General features: G+C 39.5%; 1 pseudogene; it reads right to left on the bottom strand.

Moving 5' to 3' along the window:
• Positions 1-897: 897 nt before the first annotated feature.
• Positions 898-1,647, bottom strand: LOC103275353 (annotated as a pseudogene).
• Positions 1,648-8,264: the final 6,617 nt, after the last annotated feature.

Here is an 8,264-nt window from a genome sequence, read left to right as displayed (position 1 = left end):
CCAGGCAGTTGGACCTCCGAGCCTGTAATAATTACTGGAGAGCTCCCACTCCCTTCAAAGGTGGAAACATTGCTCTTCAAGGAAGAAAAAAGAAGTATCAATACTTTACTCTTTTTTTTCTTTTATTGTGGCAAGATACATATAAGATATATTTACCATTTTAAAGTGCACAATTCAGTGACATTAAGCACATCTGCAATGTTGTGCAACCACTGTATAGTTCCAAAACTTTTTCATTACTCCAAACAGAAAACCTGTAATCATTAAGCAGTCTCTCCTTATTTTCTCCTCTCCACAGCCTCTGGCAGCCACAAGGCTGCTTTCTGTCTTTGGCCTATTTTGACTATTTCACCTAAATGGAATCATGCAATAGATGGCCTTTTGTGGTTGACTTCTTTCACTTAGCATTATGTTTTCAAGGTCCATCCATATTGTAGCATGTATTTTGTTCCTTTCTCTGGCTGAACAATATTCTGTTGTTTAAACTACATCACATATAGTTACATTTAAATGAACTGTTAATCACATTTAAATGAACTATCTAGAATAGGTACGTCTAATGAGACAAAAAGCCCGTTAGTGGTCGCCAAGCGTTGGAAGGAGGGAAGAATGGGAAAAAACTGATGAATGGGGTTTCTTTTGGGGCTGATAAAAATGTTCTGGAATGAGATAGTGGTGACACTTGCATAGTATTGTGAATATACTAAAAACCATTACATTTTGCAGTTTAAAATGGTGAATTAAGACAAAGAGGATTGGAAAAATCAGCTGGAAGATATCCATTGCTACCTTAAACAGAATATGTCCCCATATAGATTCTTCTTCTTTTTTCCATTTGAAAGCAGATACTGTTTATTATTAACTCACCGGTTAACAAAAATAATCATGGCAGACACCTTAGTTCATCCTTCTAATAAGCCTGTTGATCTGGTCTTTCCTGTTGCCAGTATCTCCACCTTTTACAAAATGGGTGGTCTTTTTCATTCCACCTCGTGGAGAGGATAATTTAAAAGGCCAGAGGAAGTTATTTGCTTCTTAGAAACATTTTCCAACAGTATAGATCTCATGAATCAGATCCTCCATGCAGATGATGCCATATTTACCAAGAGATTGAGCAATCAAACCATTATCTGTTAAGGCAATTCGCTTCTTATTAATTTTGCCATAACCACGCTTGTAGATTAGTTCATTTACTGACTTCAGGTTTGGGTACCCCCATGCAATGTATGGTTCTACAATCCTCAGCATGTTAATTGAAGCCTTGTTGAGCTTAACAAAGTTTCCGTGAAGATCTGACGAAGGTGAAGAAGCTGCAACACCTTCCGGACCTTTGGGCTCACACCATTGATACCTCTGATCTGATGACAAATGCCAATTTGGGTTCTGCAGGTACATAGAAGTTGCCAGCTTTTCTTGCCATCCTAGCCATTCGAATCTCAACTCTACGTCTGCCTATATTCTTTGTGATAGTGCTTAGCTTTTTCATAGATAAACTTCCTCCTTATCTTTCGAAGCATTTTTTGGGCAAACTTCTTTCTCAGGTGCTTTATCTTCAGTTCTGCGAAATTCCTTCGCTTTTTCTTAAGGGTTTCTGGCACAGCAGGAACCTTCTTTTTCTTCTCTTCGACACCCTCCATGGTTCCAGCCAGAAAAGAGGGACTAGATTCTTCTTGTCTATGACCCCCCAACCTGTTCCTCTTCTCACATCTCCTGTAGTGACTAGTACAACCACTCAGTTAGTTGCTCATGTCAGAAAACACATGCTGTCCTTGACCGATCTTGCCATCTCATCTCTGACGGCTAAATAACCATAAAGAGTGTTCATCCTCCTCCTAAGTATATCTCTTCCAGCCTTTTCTGCCATCACATTATTATGAGTGTTATTAGTAGTATTTACTATGTGTTCATTCAGCTTTCCCCATGTACCTGTTATTGTGCTAAGTGCTTTAGTTCAGACCACCCTTATTTTTCATGCAGATTTTTCACTTGTCTCCTAATTGCAATAGCTCCTCTATTGCTTCCCTCTAATCTTTTCATTTGCTGGGTATTTTCTTTCTCATTATTATTATTTTTTTGAGTGGGGTCTCACTCTGTCACCCAGGCTAGAAGTGCAGTGTCATGATCATGGCTCACCACAGTCTCAAACTCCCGGGCTCAAATGATCCTCCTGCCTTAGCCTCCTGAGTTGTTAGGACTACAGGTGTGTGCCACCACATCCAACTAATTTTTTGATTTTTTTTGTAGAGACTAGGTTTCACTATGTTGCCTAGGCTGGTCTTGAACTCCTGGGCTCAAGTGATCCTCCTGCCTTGGCCTCCTGAAGCACTGGGCTTACAGGCATGAGCCACTACACCTGGCCTCCAGAATGACATTTCTAAATCATCAATCTGCTCATGTGACTTCCATGATTAAAACCTTTTGATAGCTTACCATCAGCCTTAGACCAAAGACCAAACTCCTTAATCACGCTTCCGAGGTCTCATAGTTTCATTTGCCGTCTTCTTAGTTCTCAGTCCTCACTTCTCCCCATTCTCTCCAGCTTCTCTCTCCAGGCAGCCTCAGTCATGTACCGTGTGTTAAATACACTGAGTCTGTCTTTTGTGCTTTGTGCATCATGTTCCCTTTGCCCAAGATTTGGATCCTCTCTGACCTGGATATGCAACCTTTAGGTCTCAGTTTAGATGGCATTTCCTTGGGGAAGTTTTCCTTTGACTGTGTCTGACAGGGCACTGTTATGTGTATACACAGGACCTGACACTTAATCCCACTGCCACACTCACTATACTCTATTGCAGAGAGGCCAGGTCAGTTGCTGTGCTCCTTGGAACCTGTGTCCTTCACATGCCTCTCCCAGTACCTGGCAGGACACAGATTCACAGAAATACTAGTTGAATGTGTTCAAAGCCGCAACTTAACTTCCAGGAAGCTGAATCCAGCACTATGGCTGAGAGTGGGATACCATCACAGTAAGGGCTCATCACAAGGGCCTTATCACCCTAGCCTACCTCTGGTGTAAATCCCTTAATCCATATTGTGACACACGCTGCTAACAGAACTTGTACAGAACTTGAACGAGGACAAATGATAATGTTAAGAGGGTTTATGTAAAAAATGGCTGTAGAATTCTTGTTCACTGATTATGGTCGAGGCCTTTTTATAGTCTGCCGTTAGCTCTTTCAAAGAAGACATTTAAAAAATATTGTCTCATCCTCCTCCTCCTCATCACTGCTGCTAATATCTCCACATTGCAAATCTCTATTATTTCCCCTTCACTGAAAGTAAGTCAGTCTAAAGGCATCCATTTCATGGACAATTATTACATATTATACTGATGCAGAGCACACTTAATGACAAGAAATAAAAAGGATTGACTGTCACTGCAGACTTGTCACATTTGATAGTCTAGAGAATTTTATTTCCCTGTTGCGTGGCGAAGACAGTGTAAGTCTGAATAGTGAGCCACCACACTCCTTATATATCCAACTCTTAACCATTTGCTTCCTCAGGTTTTTGAGGTCACATCAAAGTATAGAAGAGATTTCTCCAGAAAAGCAAAGCAAAACAAACCCACAACTATTTATTTTTATTTTTGTTGTGGAAAAAACACACTCTCAAATTGTAATAGGTACACTGCTTTTGCAAAGATTATTACTGGTACTTTGATCGCTACAGTCAGAAGTGCTTCCCGATTGCCCTAGCTTCCAGTAACAGAGAAGAGGAAGCTCTAGTTGGTGGTGCTATAGGAAAAGAGTTCTTGGACAACTTCCTGAGGAGCGATGTGGTATCTCAGAAAGATGACAGGCTTCAGAACCAGTCAGACCCGACCTTGTACTGCAGCTCTTTCAGTTTCTGGCTATACAGTTGTTGCTGGAAATTTTTGGTCTCCGTTTCCTCACCAACAAAACTTAGCAAAATGTTAACTTCTATCTTGAAGTGCTATTATGCAGAATACATAATAATAAAAATAACGCACAAATATTGAGTTTATGTCCTGGGCCAGGTGCTGTGTTTGTTATAAACACAATTGCATTTCATATTCCTCACAGTTACTAGGTTTTAGTTATTATTCCGTATGACAAGTGAAGAGTCAAGTTTAGAGAGGTTGAGTAACTTACCTCATGTCAAAAAGTTAGTGAGAGCCAGAAAGCCTGGGGGGAGCTGGGCTGATAGGTCTAAATTTTGTAGACTTAACCATTGGCATAAGATTTTCTTTTTTTTTTTTTTTTTTGAGTCAGAGTCTCACTCTGTCATCCAGGCTGCAGTGCAATGGCATACTCATGGCCACCGCAGCCTTGACCTGCTGGGCTCAGTTGATCCTTCCGCCTCAGCCTTCCAAGTAGCCAGAATTACAGGCGCGCTACCGTGCTAATTTGTGATTTATTGTAGAGAAGAGGTCTTGCCAAGTTACCCAGGCTGGTCTTGAACTGGTGGGTTCAGGCAATCCACTTGCCTCGGCCTCCCAAAGTGCTAGGATTACAGGCTGAGCCACCGAGCCCGTCTGACAAGATTTTCTTAAACTTAAGTAATGCACTAACAACCCCTTTAAAGAAAAATAGTTCTTGGGTTTCTATTATGAATGTAAATTATTTTGTTAAATGTTAGTAAGTTTGCATAGACTTAAAATTAAGTCTATGTTTGATTGTACATGAAATATATATTGTTGCTTTCCTGTCTTCCGTGTGAATCTTGTGCTGACTACCAAAGGCACAAGAGTTTTTGAGACCAGCATGACTCTTCCATCCAGGTCCTGTCATAGTTCCATTCTCTTGCCACTTTTCTCCATGTGAACCCTTGCGTAGTCTTTTGTCTTGCAGCTCCTGATGTCATTGGGCCTTCATTTGACTGAAAAGCAGGATTTCCATATTAAATTCACTTTTGATGATTTCACATTAACCTTAGATACAGAGCAACTGGGTGCCAACACATTCACAGAAACAAACGCCAAGGCAAGCACTTTACCAATGTTCTCAAATTTAAGTAATGGGCAGATTCTTTCAAAGAATAAACAATGTTTCTTGGCCCTATTAAATTATAAAGTTGTTATTCATAGGATTAAAATTATGTTTTTATTACTTTTTAAAGGCTATTAGATTGACGAAGAAACAGACTTTTATTTATTTTTTGATAGGAGGGAAGGCATACAAATGTATTTAGCATGTGTACACAGGAGCTTTCAGAAGGAAGACCCAACTTCCCAGTGAGGTATATGTGCTCACATACCATCATGAGACTATAGAAAGAGTGGGTGCTTGAATTCTGGTAAAATAGGTTATGGGAGAGAGGAGAAGAGGAATTCTGTTGAAGGGCAATAAATAATTAACAGAAATTAACTTGTATATAGTTTGCTTTGGAATTTAAATGATCCTTGAAGACAGTTATTACGTCGATAAAGGATGTGTTCAGGTGTGGATGCAATTTTGGCCTTCTTTTTTCTATAATAGATAACGAAACAGTCAGGAAGATAACAAGAACACTTTCTGGTGGGTCAGTCCCCTCTGTAGGGGGAAAAGTCTCTTCCAGTGCTTTTTGATCTCTGGGAGTTTTTTTTGTCATGGGTTGACCAGTTGGCCAGAGTTGTGGGCAGTGAAAGGACTCACTCAAGTCAAATCAGAGTAAGGACGGCGGGTTTATTGAAAACACTGCAAGGGAGCAGAGGGCCAGGTTGCAATAAAAGAGCTGTCTGCTATGAGCAGTTGAGGCTGTTTTTATGTAGGAGATGGTCCTTTTCAGGTCCTGCCATGCACATGAGGAATTGAAACATGGCAGTTCTGATTGTTTAATGTTTGTTCCTACCACGTAAATGAGAGATTGAAGCATGGCAGTTCTTATTGGTTGGAGGTTAACACAAGGTGGCTCTTGTGGCATAAAATGGCTTCCACATTATACCAGAAGCTATATTTTGAGTTGAAATATTCAGATTTCCTTCAGTCCCCACTTTGGAACCTAAAAAAAAGTTTCACGTGTTTGGCGCCAAGCTGATAGCTTTGGAGAAATTTGGGTTAGAGGTTGTTAGAGATAGGCAAAAGGAGTGGAAAGACAAATTGGGATAAACAAAAAAAGAACAAATTTATATATATCATTCCATATCTTCTTTAGTCAGTCTCTTAGTCCTGAGAATAGATCAGATCAGTTAAACAGCTGTGTCCCATTCTGGGAGGTGGCATTGCAGATGGGCAATATGATCCAGACAAACAGATCTTTAATAAGAGGCATTTCTATGGAAACAGAAGAGAAACAAAGGTTAATGTGTGAAGCAGTCTATAGACAAGTTTTTCTAGAGTCTCTGAAGCATCTTCAGATTGCAGTGGCAACCTGACAGATTTTTCTAAATTGTAGTGTGAATCAGGTGTTCCAGTGACCTTTTAAAGAAGTTCATATATCAGTAGGCAGGCATAAAGGTTGTTTATTAAGTTACTGCTATTTTTCCAGAAATTTAAGTTGTCTAGCTTCAGTTTGCAGGGTTTTAAGAAAAGCACAGTTTCAATTTCTAGTGACTCCAAGTCAGAAAAATGAAAGAAAAACTTGATAACATTAGTTTGGAGACTTGCAGCCAGGAAGGGATTCAGGATTCAATCTAAATTGTAGACCAAAAAACCCCCAAACAAAACAAAAACAAAACAACAACAACAAAAATGAACTAGGTTAGAATCTAGTAACAGGCGTACCATAGTTTTCTGTTTTTCTTTTAAAGACGTGGGGCACAATTCAGGATTAGGTATACAAGTAGTCATTGTACAGGTAAAGTTTGGGCCTCCCTTTGGTCCCCACTTTGCCTTGCTTGAGATCAGGTACCCTTATTTATGTTGTGCCCCATCCCTTACCCCAGTAGTGTCCCGCTACTGACAGTTCCTTTCTTATAGTATTATGGTCAATGTTCAGGGTCTGCTTATGAGTGAGAACATATGGTACTCTGTTCTTTGTTTCTGTGATAGATCACTAAGTATGATAGCTTTCTTTTAAAACATTTTTTCTCTCTCTCCAGTTCCCCATTTCTATTGAAGACAAACCATAGTAGGACCAATTTATTTGCAAAATAAGTTTTAGTTTTATCATACTTGACCTAATTCTTTGCATAAAGTATAGTAAGAATGTTTATTGGCCACATAAACTCTTTTTCAATTGGCTTTGCTGGAATTTTTTTCATAAGGGATCTCAGATTAGATGTTTAAAAGCCTCTTGAGCCCAGCCAAGGATTTATCAATGCCTGCAGATACCTGCATGAATTAAGTTTGTCTCTTCTCTAGGTCCCAAAATAACCTGAGGTTCTTGGGACTGTTAGAAAGTGACATTCTTTAATGATCACAGGTCAGGAATTTTGTAAAGGAACTGCATAGACAAGGTCACAGGCTAGTCTTTCTGAGGAACTTTTATTGGCTCTATAAAGTCAACTTCAATTTCTCAAAGCAGTCTGTTCATTTCTGAAAATATGCCATTTCAGTCAAAGCATTGGTAAAATAACTTTACCAACTTTAAATATTTTGCCTGGAATTCTCTTGCTACCAAGAACATAACTGAGGACCCCTGGCTGTCTTTGGGCTTTTGGGAAACACTGATCTTCACAATGTTGATCTTTATACTTTGTCTTGGCAAAGAAAGGTGCATGGAGAGGGTTTGACTGCAGTGATTGTGTGTCAGGTGTTGTGAAATAGTGAAATATTTATTTAATTATATTTTTAACTACATTTTTTTAAAAGCCAATTATTCATGAGGTCCAACATTTGTGTGTGTGTGTGTGTGTGTGTGTGTGTGTGTGTGTGTGTGTGTGTTTTAGAGACAAGATCTTTGTCATCCAGGTTGGAGTGCAGTGATGTGATCATAGTTCATGGCAGCCTCGAACTCTTTGGCTCAAGGGATCCTCCTACCTCAGCCTTTCAAGTAGATCTTTCTGCCTCAACTTCTGAAGTAAAAGTGTGCGTTGCCATGCCTAGCTAATTTTTTTTTTAAGAGATGGGATGGATCTCTCTATGTTGCCCAGGCTCGTCTCAAACTCTTGACCTCAAGGGATCCTCCTTTTTCAGCCTCCTGAGTCCAACATTTTAAAAGTATAAAAAAGAAATTTGAGCTGCAAGTCAACAGGTTCATACACTATGCAGGAATTGGTCAATATTCGTACTAATTCTCATCTCTTAACCTGTCAAAAAGGTGACCAATATCAGAATAGTATGTAGAAAACACAGATGACTATCTTTCTGTGTTTCTTGTTTGTTGACGTCAAACACCAGTGAGGTAATTTTTTAGAAGCATGGATAAAGAAATGCAATATC

The sequence above is a fragment of the Carlito syrichta genome, unplaced genomic scaffold (genome assembly GCF_000164805.1).
Source record: "Carlito syrichta isolate Samal-C Ts95f unplaced genomic scaffold, Tarsius_syrichta-2.0.1 Scaffold315406, whole genome shotgun sequence".
Lineage (NCBI taxonomy): Eukaryota > Metazoa > Chordata > Mammalia > Primates > Tarsiidae > Carlito > Carlito syrichta.
The sequence above is the reverse complement of the archived record's forward strand: the minus strand, read 5'-3'. Positions and strand labels throughout refer to the sequence as shown.